The sequence below is a fragment of the Pimephales promelas genome, chromosome 18 (genome assembly GCF_988280905.1).
Source record: "Pimephales promelas chromosome 18, fPimPro1.hap1.1, whole genome shotgun sequence".
Lineage (NCBI taxonomy): Eukaryota > Metazoa > Chordata > Actinopteri > Cypriniformes > Leuciscidae > Pimephales > Pimephales promelas.
This window is the reverse complement of record NC_142786.1, coordinates 20,276,077-20,293,471: the sequence shown is the minus strand read 5'-3', so window position 1 is coordinate 20,293,471 and position 17,395 is coordinate 20,276,077. Positions and strand designations below refer to the sequence as shown.

Sequence of the window (17,395 nt, the reverse complement as noted above, 5' to 3'; positions counted from 1 at the left end):
AGACAACTCAAGACGGACAGTCTAAGAAATGGTTTTCACAGCAAACGATCCATTAGTACAGGGTCCAGCAAAGCCCGGTTTCACTTTCTACCCTTAGGACAGGGTTGCTTTGTGTTAATCTAGCTTAATCCTCGGAGTAAACAGTAAAAAAAACAGGTGGAAAGTGACTAGACGTTCCATCAGGGGACTTCGATACTTACTACTCTCTTGTAAACACGGGAAACAAGGACACATGTGAAATTGGAGTGTTTGGGAAAAACAAATCAATTTGAAATGCAGCAGCAACGCAGGCGAACCATTGCTGGAATTGCTTTATGATGGAATACGACCTTCTGAACCACAGGAAACCAAACTGAAGGGAAACCAAAACTGATGAATCTGCAATGCAGTGTTTGTGTGGGTCAGAAGCTCGAACCTCCCTGACAGATAATCAGGTAAACAGAATTCTGAAACGCAATTTAAATTCCAAACACATCACTGCTGTTCACACACCATTTAGGAGGTTTGCCTCTGTGTGTGTCTTTAGAGCAAGTTGAAAGGGCTTCTATAGTCACACATACTCACACACACTGAATAAATACTCATGGTTCGCACATTTTTCTAAAGTGGACTTGTTACGTAGCAAGGTCACACCACAGCACAAACAGGAGAGGCACTTTTATCTTCTTATGCAAATGATGGAGAGAACAATAGACGGATGGTCAGATGGATGGATGAACAGACAGAAAGAATGATAGAAAGGCAGACAGATAGACTGATAATCAAGACAGACTGATAGATAGACAGACAGACAGATAGATAAATGATAGATAGATCTTGTCATCCATGCTTTCCTCATTATTCCTCAGATAGACGGACAGACAGAGAGATAGATAGACACAGACAGACAGACAGACAGACAGACAGATAGATGATAGATAGATATATAGACGGATAGATAGACAGACAGACAGATAGATAGATGATAGATAGAACTTGTCATCCATGCTTTCCTCATTATTCCTCAGATAGACGGACAGACAGACAGACAGACAGACAGATAGATAGATAGATAGATAGATAGATAGACACAGACAGACAGACAGACAGATAGATAGACAGACAGACAGACAGACAGACATACAGATGGATAGATAGATAGATAGATAGATCGATAGATAGATAGACACAGACAGACAGACAGACAGACAGACAGATAGATTGATAGATAGACAGACAGATAGATGGATAAATAGACAGACAGACAGACAGACAGACAGATAGATAGACAGACAGATAGATGGATAGACAGACAGACAGACAGACAGACAGACAGACAGACAGACAGACAGATAGATAGATAGATAGATAGATAGATAGATAGATAGATAGATAGATAGATAGATAGATAGATAGATAGATGGATAGATAGATCTTGTCACCCATGCTTTCCTCATTCTTCCTCTTATTGTCCTTACGGAACACTAGAATGGATTAAACTGGCAGAGACATTTTTATCCCTACAATAATCAGCGGAAATCCCTTTGTTATCCTTTTACTCCTAAATTAAAAGCAAACTGCTTAATGCGGCACGAGATGAGATTGTGGCGTTCGAAACCCCTCAGGGAGCCCGGCACAAAAGGGATGTCACAGCCGCCCAATCCCGCCAGCAGATTACAGAATATTAAAGGAAGCAATATTGACATTTTCCATAAGCTTGATAGGCCTAAAGTTCACTCTAACGGCAGTGTAACCCAATTATACTGATTAGAGGAGAGTTGAGCTCCCTGTGGACGGCAGAGAGAGAAAGAGGAAGAGGAAGAGGACGAGGAAGAGGCTGTTGTTGAACAGACAAAAGAGAGAGGGAGGAGACAGACAACTGACATTGAAAGACATCGTAAGAAAGTAAAAAAAAAACCCTGCTGGGTGAAGCATCAGGAAGACATCGATATAAAACTCACTGCAAACCATGTACAGTGTTTCCTCTGCAACATCAGTGATCGTTTGTTTCCTGCTGAATAGTCTTGAATAGTCCTGCTGTTCTCAGTCTCAAGAGAATATGAACAATTTCATGGTCTCCATTTTGATCAAATTCAGTATTTCATTTCTTTCAACATTTCTACAATTTTATGACTAACATGTTTCCAATGTGTTTTTAGGCTGTTGAAACCATGTGTATCTATGAGGCTTCTGAATTAAAACATCAAAAGAGACAATTATCAAATCAATAACATATTTCTTTGCTAAATAAGCTTGTAAAAAATGATCCTGTAAAAAAACGGTAAACTACTGGCAGGTGTGGTTGCCAGCATCATACCGTAACTACATGGTTTATTACTGTTTCTGTGAAAGAGCATTTAGTTGTTAAATTAAAGTTTTATAGTGTAGCTGACAATTCAGTATTCTGTTCATTTCAAAAACAGTAAAACGAATCGGTTACCTAACGTAACCTCGGTTCTCTCTAGATGAGGGAACGAGTATTGCGTAAGCTAGCTTACGCTACGGGAAAGATTCATCTTTGCTGAGAAGTTGAAGCCAAAAAATTATTCCATAATTTTGTAATCATTGTCAACGCAGTCTCTTCTGAGGCAGACCATGAGCGGGCTAGCTAGCGGCTCATTGGTTCGCTCAGAGAGAATGCACGAACCTATGGGAGAGCGGCGCTGAGTCCGCGGCCAATGAGCGGACGGCGCTCGCTTACTGCGTCACAGCCCGCCAAAAGGGGCGTGGCTACAGTGTATAAAGGTCGCTCTCCCAGCTCGTTCGTTGATTCTGTAGCATGAAGCGAAACGCTGGTGGCGCAAGCACGGCCGGGAACGCAATACTCGTTCCCTCATCTAGAGAGAACCGAGGTTACGTTAGGTAACCGATTCGTTCTCTTACGAGAGGTTCTCTCGTATTGCGTAAGCTAGCTTACGCTACGGGAACACCTGGTCAACGCCGTGCGCGCTAAGTAACCACTAAGCATCCCAGGGGAACACCGGGGGAATCTATAAGTGGATGAAGATAATACGGCGGCCAGATAGCGGCCGTTACTATCTAGTGCAAAAACGCCCAAGGCGGCCGGCGAAGGCGGGCCGTGATGTGAAGGCTAATGCATAAGCACATAGGGGAACACAAGGGGTGAAACGGTTGTGATGGAACTCCCGATAGTGCGGCTTCTATAGGAGGGCTGTGAGTACTAGACCGCCAGAATTTTAGCCTGTAAGGCTGGAACTTCCAAGTTGTAAAATCTGACAAAGGTGGAGGGGGAAGCCCATCCCGCAGCCACACAAATGTCGTGGATGGAAATCCCGCAGGACCATGCCCACGATGAGGCCATGCCTCTGGTGGAATGAGCCCTGATGCCCAGAGGGCAAGGCAGGTCTTTAGCGGTATAAGCAGAGGCAATCGCGTCTACTAACCACCTGGATAGGGTCTGTTTCGAGGCGGCTAGTCCCTTGGTGCGGCCACCGAACGACACAAACAGCTGCTCCGAGCGTCTGAACGCGGCAACGCGTGTAGTGTACACTCTGATAGCCCGAACCGGGCAGAGGCGGTGAGCGTCACGTTCGCTATCGGATGCCGGCAGCGCCGATAGAGAGATCACTTGCGCCCTGAAAGGGGTACCAATCGCTTTTGGAACATAACCGTGTCTAGGCTTTAGAATGACTATGGAGTCACTCGGTCCAAACTCTAGGCACGCGGCGCTCGAAGACAGCGCGTGAATGTCCCCCACACGTTTTACTGAGGCGAGAGCCGTCAGAAGAACGGTTTTTAACGAGAGGTATTTTAGCTCCACGGACTCCAGTGGTTCAAACGGTGGGGCTTTCAGAGCTTCTAGAACTATAGAAAGATCCCAGACCGGCACCGTAGGGGGGCGAGGGGGGTTCATCCTTCTGGCTCCCCTGAGGAAGCGGATGATAAGCTCGTCTTTGCCCAGAGACTGGGCGCGCCGGGGTTCAGCGAACGCCGCGACGGCTGCCACGTAAACCTTAAGAGTGGATGGGGACCTGCCCTTATCCAGCATCTCCTGAAGGAACACTAGCAAAGACGAAACCTCGCACGTCCGTGGGTCCAAATTCTTGTCGGTGCACCATTTGGAGAACACAGACCATTTTGCAGCATAGAGCTTTCTGGTAGAATCCGCTCTGGCGTGTTTGATCGTGTTCAAAACCCCTTCTGGCAATTCGACGCGTAGTCGTTGGTCACCCATGCATGAAGCGCCCAGCGCTGTGGATGGGGATGCCAGATCGAGCCGCGGGCTTGAGTGAGGAGATCTGCTCTGATTGGAATGGGCCACGGGGCTGTCTGTGACAGCCGCGTTAGCTCCGGGAACCAAATCTGATTCTCCCAGCGCGGGGCTATGAGGAGCACCGAGTGGCGTGAGTCCCTGATTCTCTGAATGACCTGCGGTAGCAGAGAAATCGGGGGAAAAGCATAGAGCGGGCGGCGGGGCCAATCCTGGGCTAGCGCGTCCTTGCTCTTTGAAAAGAATATTGGGCAGTGAGCGTTCTCTTCTGACGCGAAAAGATCTATCTCCGCTCTGCCGAATAGGCGCCACAGTGTTTGGACTGTTTGAGTGTGCAGGGACCATTCTCCGGGGGAGACCAGGTTCCTGGACAGCCTGTCTGGACCGTCGTTCAGATGGCCCGGCACGTGCGTCGCTCTGAGCGAAAGCAGGTGACTCTGGGACCACAATAGGATGCGGCGTGTCAGATGAAAGAGATTCTTGGATCTGACGCCGCCCTGACGGTTGATGTATGATACCACGGCCATATTGTCGGAGCGAATCAGGACGTGGTGACCGTTTATGCGCGGGAGGAAGCACAGCAGCGCATTCTCGACCGCGATCATTTCCAGACAGTTTATGTGTAAGGAACTCTCGTGGCTCGACCACTGGCCGGCGGCCGGTGAGCCCTCGCAAACCGCTCCCCAACCCGAGTTGGATGCGTCTGTCGAGATGACTTTCCGGCGAGAGAATGTTCCCATGGTAACGCCCCTCTGAAACCACTCGCTTGCTGCCCATGGCTGCAGTGCAGTGATACAAGTCTGAGTAATCCTGATCATCTGGCGGCCCGTCATCCACTCGTGGTGGGATACGCGGCTCTTTAACCAGAATTGAAGGGGGCGCATGTGCAGGAGACCCAGCTGTAGCGCAGCGGAGGCTGAAGCCATATGACCCAGCATCCTCTGAAGCGATTTCAGGGATGTAAGGGTACCCATCTGAAACGAGGCGGCTAGGCGCTGAACACGGCGCGCGCGCTGTGTGGATAAGCGAGCCGTCATCGTGATAGAGTTCAAATCTATTCCGAGGAACGAAATAGTTTGACTGGGCTGGAGAGAGCTCTTTGTCCAGTTGACAGAGAGTCCCAGCGCTTCCAGATGGTTGAGGAGAACTGTGCGGTGCGACAGCAGCTCCGTCTGGGAATCTGCTAGAATCAGCCAGTCGTCCAGATAATTCAGTATGCGCAGCCCCTGACTTCGCAGGGGGGCGAGCGCTGTATCCATGCACTTCGTGAACGTACGGGGTGCTAAGGATAGGCCGAACGGGAGAACGGCATACTGGTAAACTTGGCCCTCGAAGGCGAAACGTAGGAATGGCCTGTGATGAGGGTTTATCTGGATCTGAAAATAGGCGTCTTTCAGGTCTAGAGAGATGAACCAGTCCCCCTGGCGGACGTGCGCGAGGAGTTTCCTGACTGTGAGCATTTTGAACGGTCTCTTCATGAGCGCTTTGTTCAAAGCCCTGAGATCTAAGATCGGCCTGAGGCCGCCGTCTTTCTTGGGGACCAGAAAATAACGGCCGTAAAACCCCGACTCGGTCATAGATGGCGGGACTCTCTCTATAGCGCCCTTCTGCAGTAGCTTGGCTATTTCTAAGCGAAGCGTGTTCATAGCAGCCGGGCTGACAGTGGATTCGAGCCGCACGCGCGAGCGTGGCGGGCGGCGACGAAACTGTAATCGATAACCATTCTTTATTATGCTTAAAACCCACGGGGAGATGCCGGGGATGGCTTCCCACGCTTTGTAGCATACGGCTAGTGGTTGAATGGCGATTTCGCCCTGATTGCTGCACATTGCGGGCTGGACACTGGGTGTGGGCTCGCTTATAATGTGGAAGGCAACGGGACTTACACTCAGAGAGGAGTTTAAGGGCCTTGAGACAGAGCGGGCAGAGGGGGGACACGCGCACGGGCTCGTGGGCGTGCTTATGTTCTCTGCTGCTGGAGCGGAAAGTGCACGCTCCGTGAGAATGGGCTCTGCGAGAGACCCTGGGCATAAAGTGCTTGTGTGTGTACGTGAGCACATGGTTGTGGGCACATTTTTTACACTTGAGGCTTTTATGCTCTTTTTGTGAACTCTCTGGGTAGCCGTGAAAACGGCTTTTAGTCGCTCGCAAGCGGGCAGGGAGACCGGCTTGTTTGTGGCGGTAAACACTACTGTAGTCAGCGGTGAGACGGGGACTAACAGTGGGCGAAGCTTTGACGGCGGTCCGGCCGCAGCGGGAGAAAACCGTCTTTTTCTCAGCTGTGCTAGGCAGACTTCTGTTGATCAGGCTTCAGCGTGATCTTGGGTCGAGGCCCCCGGGGCGGAGGCTGTCTGCGGCGGCTGTCTGAGCGAGAGCGAGGGCGGCCGCCCTGTCTACGCTGGGGCTGCTGAGCTTGCTGAGGCGGGCGCTGCTGTGTGGTTCTGGCAGGCGGCTCGTGAGAACGGCCCGTCGAAGAACTCGAGCGGCGGGGCAGGAACAAGTTCATGGCCTGAGTCGCTTTTTGAACTTCGGAGAAGCGGTCAACGATGCCCGTGACGGCGGATCCGAAGAGCCCGGTGGGGGAAATAGGCGCGTTGAGGAACGCGGCACGTTCTGACTCTCCCATGTCGGTCAGCGTGAGCCATAAGTGTCTCTCGGCGACACAGAGGGCGGCCATGCATCTCCCTAGAGCTTGTGCGGCGGCTTTAGTGGCGCGAAGGGAAAGATCCGTAGCGCTTCTCAGATCCGAAAGGACGAGCGGTTGCCTCCCGCTGCTCGCCATTTCACACAAGATGTCGCTCTGGAGCACCTGGAGGACAGACATCGAATGCAGCGCTGAAGCGGCCTGACCGGCGGCGGAATAGGCGCGGGCATGAAAGTTGGAGGTCGCTCTGCACGCTTTTGAGGGAAGCGTATGAGCAGACCGCCATCTAGCAGAGGGCGGGCAGAGATGAGCGGCGACCGAGTCCTCGACGGGCGGCATGGCAGTATAACCCTTCTCGGCAGCTCCGTCCACTGAGCGCAGCGAAGCGGACACATCAGAGCGATTACGAGCCGAGAGAGGAGCATTCCAGGACTTCGTGAGCTCGCTGTGAAGCTCAGGCAGGAAGGGTGCAGCCCGGCTGCAAGCGGGGGCCGGGCGCCGGTGCAGGAACTTTCCATCCATGCGGTTCGGTGGTTGCTCAGGGGGAGGAGACCACTCGAGACCCAGGCGGCTAACGGCCTGAGAAAGGAGGCGCGTTAGTTCCTCCTCGATGCCGGCGCGGGTCCCCGCAGACTCTCTAGTCGATGAGCCGATCGACGACCAATCCTCGCTGTCCGAAGCGTGCAGCGAACAAGAGTCCTTCTCATCCGCGGTGTCCTCGGAGGCGACAGAGCGGCCACTCGGCGGCAACTGTAAGTCCGGCAGGGGCGGAGAGGGAGAGCGGTCGGTGGGCGGCGGCGGCGGCCCACATGGATCCGCAGAGGGCTCCGGCGGCCTCTGGGAGCGGCGTTTCTTCTTCCGCGGCGAAGTTAGAGGCGGCGCTGGAGCGGTTTTGACCGCCTGTAGTCGAGCCCGCAGGGTTGACAGCGGCAGGTCCTCGCAGTGGTCGCATCCTCCGTTGGCGAGGGCGAGTTCTGCGTGTTCCACTCCGAGGCAGAGAGCGCAGATGGGGTGGCGGTCTCCATCCTCGAGCGGAGAGCGGCAAGAGCCGCAGGAATTACGAGGCATCTTTAAAAAGACGCTCGTGCTCTTTTAGCAGGAATAATAAAGAAAGGATACGCGTCGGATGGCGCTAGCTTGCTGGGCGGCTGAAGGTGGCAGACGGCCGGCTTCCTCAGACTCCGGAGCTCGCTAGACGGTGCCTTCTCAACGACGGCGGCTTCTTCCCAGAACAGCGGATGCGTGTAGCTCGCTGAATGAACAAGAATCAACGAACGAGCTGGGAGAGCGACCTTTATACACTGTAGCCACGCCCCTTTTGGCGGGCTGTGACGCAGTAAGCGAGCGCCGTCCGCTCATTGGCCGCGGACTCAGCGCCGCTCTCCCATAGGTTCGTGCATTCTCTCTGAGCGAACCAATGAGCCGCTAGCTAGCCCGCTCATGGTCTGCCTCAGAAGAGACTGCGTTGACAATGATTACAAAATTATGGAATAATTTTTTGGCTTCAACTTCTCAGCAAAGATGAATCTTTCCCGTAGCGTAAGCTAGCTTACGCAATACGAGAGAACCTCTCGTAAGAGAACACCGTATTTTTTACTGTATGATGCTAGTTTACCATTTTTTTTACAGGATTATTATACGGCTAGTCAACTGCATGGTAAGCATCGTGTTTTGTCCTACAAAAAAGAATTTCTTTCCATCAGAAATATAAGCTTTTCTCTAGACAAAATGCAGCTGCCTTTACAGTATCTCTTAACACAAATTGTCTTTTGACTCTTTTAAGAAAACCGTGCCTCAATACACTCTCTTTGCAAAACACACAGAGATGAATAACAGATAACATTAAGAATGAATGATAGAGTTCGAGTTTGGATATGTAAGAGCATCTTCAATCGCCCATTTGGGGAATAAATATACATTAATATCACCGTCAGCACCGTATTCTATTAAGGCAAAACTTTTTCATAAGTGAGATGGAACAAGATGTTGAAGTCCATTTCCAAATGAGAAACTCCAGCAGTGCTTTAATCATGAGGATTCGGTTAATGTCTCTCCATGGCATTTGCAAAAGAAGCACTGAAGCCGAATGCATTAAAAATGTACAAGACGTGCACTGTAAGATATAGCTTGCAACAAAGAAGCCTTAAAAATACACTTTTAATATCTATGCTAATGATAAAGCCTTCCTCTACAGCGGAAAAGAGACGAACAAATGGTGGAAAACGAGACGGTTGTGAAAGTTTTGCCAGCTAGATCGATGGGGATCAACATATTGAACAGTTTTTCACAGCTGCAATTAAACTTTAGAGTACATTATGAATCGCGAATGATATGAGGGATGGTTTCGCATGAATAATTGATAAGACGATTATACATTCATAAAGCTTGTCATCATATACTGGGAGTCATGTGACTGGGCCACAACTCCCCTCAGAACTTGATTTATCAAACTGTGCCTGTGGCTGTGATGAATATGCACAGTACAAGCATGCAAATCAGCAATATGACACATTCTAGAGTGCAATTTTTACAAGGTAAACAGTGTGTTTGGGTTGAGCTACTCAGGACAGTATTTTGCAATGCGTGTTCATAATACATACTAAATAAAACTAGAATAATAGAGGCGCGGAGACCTTTTCCCACCAATTTTACTAGCACATCTTATGCCCAGATCCATCATCAACCCCACACACATGCCCATCTGCCATCATATCTCATCCAACATCAGCCATAACCAATGTCTGTTCATTTCAGCCATATATCAGAGTCATAATTTTGAATAAGCCGTTATAATCTTCATAGAACTTTAAAAAAAAAAAAAAAAAGCCCTATTCGGGCGGTAATTGACCTATAGCTAAGCCACGCCCTCAAACGCAATGAGCCAATCACAGTGCGCAGATAAGCCAATACACTCGGATATTCTCTGCTTCCATGTCCATTGAAATGCATTGCAGGTAGTCAGTTTTCGTTTTTTCTTGTCATTTTAAGTTTAAAATGGTCAAGTGGTGTGCATGGGGTATATGCAACTCCGTTACCGAGACACTGGGCGACGGTGTGTATGTTTTTACCCTTTCCCAAATCACATCTCAACCGAGATAAGTGCCTGCTCTGGGTTAAGTTATGCGGTAGACCACAACACTAAACAATTAAACAAGGATGTCTACATCTGTTTTAAGTCAACAAAGTATTTGAACGTTATCTTTAAAATCTCTAAACGTAACGTTAGGCTAACATTAGAAAACATTAATGTTAGTTTCTAGCTGCGTTGTACATCATGGGCCCTATCTTGCACCTGGCACAAATGACTTTATACACAAACGCATTTATCATTCCTATTTTGCACCAGCGCAAAGGGCCTTTGCTTCCACAGACGCACGTCGGTAAACTAGGGAATGAACTTGCGCTCCCTGGGCGGGTTGGCGCATAAAGGTGGCGTATTTCGCCGAAAACATTCCCCATTGCTATTTTGCAGTTCCAGAAAACAGTTGCGCCACTGACCAGAAAAAAAATAGTCTAAAGTCAGTGGCGCGCTGTGCGTACTTTCAGATGCTATTTTAAGCGCGCATCGCATGCTTGGCCAGTGTGAACAACGCGCATACACTGTAGATGATTCTCTCATCTACACAGATGCGTTTTACTTTTTGCAAATGATACATTATTATAAGGAAAACTATTAAAACACGAGGGAAATTATTGTTGTGGGACAATGGGAAAAATAGAAGCTTACATGTTTACCCAAATTATTATATGCATGTTTAACCGAAGCTAATTTGGGCGTGTTTGTTCCATCCCCAATGTCACACTTCTCTTTCTTTTACGGCCCTGACGAGAACATCGATCTCCTCGGCTGTGAACCGATTAAAGCGCGCCTGGTAAATGCGCCGTTATAATAGTATTGCGCCACGGAACAAGTGGACGTCGTTCATCACGCTCTTAAAGGGAATGTGAGATGCCGCTCTGATTGGTTTATTTCACGTTACGCCCAAACCACACCTATGAATAATGAAGCTACTTCAGACCAACCCCTTTTAGATTTGCGCCAGGCGCAAGAGGCAGTTATCCCGGCGGGAAAATAACAACAGCGCTGGGATCCGCCCACAAAGTTACTTGCGCTTTGCGCTTTGACACTTGCGTTTCAGATCGTTAAAATAGGGCCCCATGTCACTTAGCTTCATTAACGTACAGTATCTGTGAATAACCGAGATAACAAATGTTAACAATGTTGTGCTGAATGATTCATGTAAATACTGTAGCACCAAACGGTGATATGCAAATGTCCTATTTATTTGTTTAATTATATAAATCTTTTGTTTAAAAACAAGAAGCTTGACACAATATCTCAAAATGATGGATGTCATAGCCTCGAAATTTGCGGAAATAAGTTAATGCAGCCTCTTATTTACAATAGGTAAACATAAAGCGGACTGGATTATATTTTTTAATGTAATGTATTTCTGCAACGACATGAACGACAATGGCCCATTTCAAATGTTTACGTGCTTTGTTTCTCTTTCTCCTTTTTGTTCTTGACAGTTCCCACCCGCTGAGATGGAGCGGTGATAAAATATTGTTCTTTTAAATATTTTCCAGTCTTTCAGTAATAAAAGTCTATATCTTTGAAGCGCAACAGTTATCGTATGGTGGTCAAAAAGGATTTAAACTGTGAATTTTGAAGAGATCTCTTCTTGTAAACTCAGTGATGTAGATTCGGATGGCAATTCAATGACCACACGACCTTGGTGTGGGATCTGTACGTGGGTTGCGGAAGGAAAACACTGACATTGTGGATTCGGATGGCAATAAAATCACTTACTAACCACTGTAAATGTTGAAAATACTTTACGACCCCATGAGAAACAATTACCGTCACGAAAAAGGTTTTAGACTCTTATAAGACAAGGTTTTATATTAAAGCTCAAAGGGTTCTGTCAGGCGCTTCACTTATAGAAGCGTTAATGGGAACCCATCATTTCATGGATTTAATTTTCATTTATTTTAAATATTATAAATTATATTATTATTAAACAGCTCGTAAACATATTGAAAACCTTAAATAACCTGTTAAACATGAAAGTATTTGCAACCATTAAAGACATTTCTCCTTATATAGAACATTTTTGATATACAGTGTTCTTTAAAATTGAGAACCCAATTCAACCTTTTTTTTTCCAAGAGTGTAGGAAATATTACAAGACCATATGACTGGGTTACGTAAGTACCAATCCCTTGACTAGCAACTATCTTGAAATAAAAAATAAATAAATAATTTATCATCAATTTATATAAAAAATAACCAGAGAAAATAAATTTCATATTTCCATTTCATAACTAAAAAAGAAAAAAAGAAAAACACTGTTAATGCATCCTTTATAACATAATACAAATAAATGCAATATATTGTTTCTAAATACATTTCCAAATACCTGGCTAATTTTGAATCACCAACATTCTTTTTTTTTTTTTTTTTTTTTTTTTTTTTATGGTGCAGTTATAACATCTACCAGCAGGGACTGATAACACCATTGGATCATCTCAAGGTTTCTTCCACATGTGTGTGTTTTTCCTCATCAGTGTTTGTAAGGCAACATTCTTAGTAAAGCTTCTTTGAAACTAATGGTATTGTGAAAAGCTCTATACAAATTCAAGGACTTCATCCTTGACAGTATTGTGTGTGCATTATGACTTTGATTGAAATGTAGCCTTTGTGGGCAGATTCCCATTCTTCAGACCACAGCCTGAGTTTATACCAAATTACTGATATATCTTCATATTTTAAAACATCTTGACCGCTGGCAACTGAATACCTGTCACAAACCTAATCTATTCAATTCTCGACTATAAAATGTTAATGCATTACAAGCAAATTCCAAGGTGCTTAACATCTCAAACTTCATTTATCACAGTATAATCTCAACCATACAAAAGCCGCACCTTGCCTCGCATAATGTGTTAACGCTCAAGTTAAACGATGAACTTCACGTTAACAGAAAGTGTGTGTCAGAGAAGACGCCATGCGGTCTCTGAATGAGTAAAAAAGCATAATGTGTGATCAGATAATGTAATTCTTATTGAAACCCATTGAACAGGCTTGTCTCAACTCATAAATGTCACCCGCATATGATTAATGGCACTATACGAGAAAGATCGGAGACTTTACCAGCGCAAAGATTCATCTTGAGGAATAGATTAAAAAAAGATGGAGGAAAACAGCTGGCTCATTCTCTGTGGCTTCAACATATTTCTCCTTGAACAGATCTGTAAGATTACTGCTTAAAAATAAACTTATTTTAGGAAATTGAAAAAGTTTTAAGCTAAACCGTGTGCCACAAATGCAATTGCAAACAGGATTCCTGAACACTCGGTCATTGGTCGGACCAAATAGCTCCACCCATTGGTCTGAGGGAATTTGTTTTACGTCTATGTCATGTCTAACACACTTGCTTATTCTAGCCCCTAGGGCCAAATTGTTTCCTAGAAAGCTCATTTGTCTTTATTTTATATTTAAAAAAAGAAAAAAATGTCTTTTGCAATGTAAAATCGATAGTTGTGATGGATAGGAGGGAAAGCTGAGGCCTGTGTTACTGTCAAGTGATTTTGATGAATATACTGGCTTTGTCTACCTCCCCTCAAGTGGAAGGAATGGGTTTTAATCCAAAACTACTATACAACCACCTTCAGCTTCTCAAGGTGTTACAGTCACTGCCGCTCTGTTACAATCTCTAGGCACCCTAGTAGCTGCGCTTTCTCGCTCTCTGACAGCGAGTTACACACAAACCCACCTCTCCTCACTCACTCGTTTCATTTGCTTCGGATCAATATTGTTGGTGTAAGGCGTCATATAGTGACGCTTTTGATATTTCGTCTACATCCAGCGCACATGGCACCCTTTAGCGTCAATAGGAGACGCAGATATATATATACCCTACCCCAGACCTAAACCTACCCATATGTTATATTGACGCTAAAGGGTGCCATGTGCGCTGGATGTAGATGAAATGTCAAAAGCGTCACTATATGACGCCCTAGGATGAGAATGCATTGAATCATTGAACGATTTTGTGCTCACACCCAAAGTTTGCGCGTGTAAAGCCGCCTCTCAGTACTAAATTGAGTTCTTTTTCACAGATTATTGCACTTAAAGATCACTTGGATGCCGCTGTGGTTACAAGAGGTAAAAAACTATATAAATACTGGACATTTTCTCACATAAACCGCTCGTTTCGTGTCTTAGGCCATTAATCTGTACTTACATTTACGAGTCATTAAATCATGTTTAATTTGGACTTCTCTGTGCATGCTCTTTGAGGTGGTGACCATATACCTGCATTATATGACTGACAGACAATAAACGGTTTGACCTAAAAATATCAAAATTGAATCTACTGCGGAAACAAAGACACCTACATCTCGGATGCCCTTTAGCTAAGCTAAAACATACCAAAAATTATTTTCAAAGTGTATCCCTTTAAACAGTCAAATACACACAAGCTAATGTCAAATGCCAGTCTTGGTGAGTCTTTACAAAAACACAGTCAGTGATGTTTTAAGTAAACATAAACAGTTGAGAAAGAAAACGCATGTATAATACTGTAGTATAATGGATCCATGCGCCAGGTCTTAAAGTGACAGGAGGTATATTAGGCAAATTCTGAGATATTATTAAACAATATGTCAGTTTTTCCCCATGGTCAATGTCAAATTTGTGGCCAGTTAACTTTGGAAAAAAACTACCCACAGTGGCGATTGAGCAACAAATGTTAAAGGGATAGTCCACCCAAAGTCATTAATTACTAACCCCCACGCTGTACCAACCCCGTAAGACCTTCGTTCATCTCCGGAACACAAATGAAGATATTTTTGATTAAATTTGAGAGGTGGATCAGCCCTACATAGGCTCCTAAGGGATTGAAACTTGATGGCCCAGAAAGTCAATAAAGAAAATGTTTAAATATTCCATGTGACTACAGTGGCATATAAGACTATAAGTTTATCAAGCGACGAGAATACTTTTTGTGCAAAAAAAACAAAAACAAACAAAAATAATGACTTTATTTGACTATTCCTTTTCTTCCTTCTAGGACTGAGACAAGAGTTCAAGAGATTTCAAAGACGCCTCCTTTCGGCCACTATAATCACCTAGTGAAAATATGATATTGTGACAATCCTAACCGATCTGACAAAGTGACACATGTGACAGCTTAAAAAAATGCTATTGCGCAAACCACCATTCCCGATTTGTTTGTGGAGGCGGCTGGCAATGTCACCCACACATAAATCCGACAACTGGATGTAAACTTGTTCGAAAATGAACCTTGATTTCCTCGATTTACCTATGGAGAATATTGTGGGGACACAACCTCCTGTTTGAGTGTAGAAAAAAATATAAATAAATAAATCTGAAGACAAACAGCCATGATAAATGCAGTTATTATTTTTTTCAATTAATGTGAAAAATGGCCGGTGACCCCTCATGACCAAACAAAAGTGAAGCGACACTAGCAAAAGTTCTCCATTATTATAATTGCTATTTTGTTTATGCCCCTGTCTTGTGACATGCACGGCTAACTTACAATTGATGCCGCCCGCTTCAGCCCGCTCCGTCTACGTCTGATGAATGCTTTATTGCCAAGGAGTCACTTACTGACAACGGTGAGCAAGATACACTGAGAGATACAATCAAGAAACACTGAAACATGACAATAGTGCTACTAAATCACTTCAAATGCTCTCGGCAGTATCGCCAGCCAAGCTGAATTGTGAAAGCAACTGTGAAGGAAGTTTGGCGTGGAAATACGCTAGTTTATTAGCTCAGGGAACCAAAATGGAAACTTGACCCTTCGCACAGTAACACGACGACTCTTTGTGTTTCCAGGGAAGCAGCAGGAACCAATTACTCTATCATAATCAGGCTCGACTTCCAGCCAAGCAAAGACAGAGACTGCGGCCATATTGGAGTAAACAGATGAAAATCATCACTTCATGTCAATCTGAATAACTTTCTTCAAAAATGTAGCCTAACTTTTTTTTTTATCGTGATGGCCTCACACCAGACATAATGCGATTCCAGTGATGAATAGTTTGTCTGTCCACACCAGACATGACTATGAGACGTGACACAACCAATCACAGCCAATAAGAAGAGCGAAAGGGCGGAGTCTATCTGCACAAAATGGATAATGGTTAACATTATTAAAAATCCATACTGAGTGACTAACTATCTTTGTCATGGAATACACTTTTTTGTTCACACTTGGTTCCTATTCTTTTTTCTTTTCAAGATCTGAGATGTTCCAGACGGCTGGTTTGAACAAAAACTCTGAATAACTTGGAAAATATGCCATTTACTTTTATTGCATGTTACAGCGTTGTGTCACGGATAGGGTGAGCTTTGCGTTACTGCACAGCATTTTCACCCCTTGTCCCGCACGTCGCATATTGAGGAAATGTCCCGCATTTTCATCAGTCTATTGGTTTTTAATGATCATATTAAGCAAATGTGCATGTGTTCTTTTGCCTTTTTTAAGAAAGCATTTCACTTATTACTTTTTTAGCGTAGTTTTTCTCCTAGGCTATATTTAACAGCGGTTCATCATAAGTACAAATACAACAGCCATTTTTAATATCCTATCCAATGGTTGAAAAGAAAGGAGTAAGCACGGTCACTAGTAGGTTGTGACGGCTGTCAATCAAAATGTGGAGCGGTGATTCGTTCCATGTGTTCCCTGACGGAAAACAAATGGATAATTCGGTTAATTAAAATTTTAATTTAACAGAATTTATCTTTTGTTGTTTATTGCCTGCTGTGGTTGTTTTATTTCACATCCTTTCTAAAAATATGAAAGTTTTTGGTTTTAGTCTTATTATATAAGACCAGCGCAGTCTCACCCCAAAAAGTCATATAACTGACGTTTTGGGACGTCTTTTGACCATACGTCAATATTCGCCTTTTTAGGGCCCCCTTAAACGTCGGTAGATGAGGTTAGGGGATCCTAACTCTACCCCAGACGTAAACCTAACCCTAAACCTAACCCGTCACCTAACTGACGTTAAAGGTAAAGCGTCAGTTGTATGACAGCCGGGATCGCCATCTAGCGACGTTTAAGGGGGCCCTAAAAAGGCGAATATTGACGTATGGTCAAAAGACGTCCCAAAACGTCAGTTATATGACTTTTTGGGATGAGAATGTGTTGATAAGACTGTCTATCTAATTTCATGTTGTTTTATATTTTATTTGTTCATTGTTTATTTAGTTGGATTTTAGTTGGACTTGGTCAGAACTGTTTCTAAAATAGTTATCTGCATGATGTCTGTTGCCTTTGGGCTCAGTTATACAGTACATGTAAAATAAAAAAAATAAATTCTGGAAGGGACTAAAGAATAACGATTTTTTTTAACAGCTGAAAGGCATAATACAAATGTTTTTATTAAGTTAGATAGACATTATATAACCGTTTCAGAGTATGTTTTAGTGTTGGTAACATGTCCCACATTGTCCAACACAAACTTATAATCGTCCCACTTGGTTTGTTTGATGGTGGTCA

At 44.9% G+C, this 17,395-nt stretch overlaps 1 protein-coding gene across 6 annotated transcripts in view; it reads right to left on the bottom strand.

Annotated features, from left to right (window-relative positions):
- csmd3b (CUB and Sushi multiple domains 3b) overlaps window positions 1-17,395 on the bottom strand; it is a 636,199-nt gene that overhangs the window by 246,079 nt on the left and 372,725 nt on the right. The gene's annotated exons all lie outside the window — the stretch shown is intronic.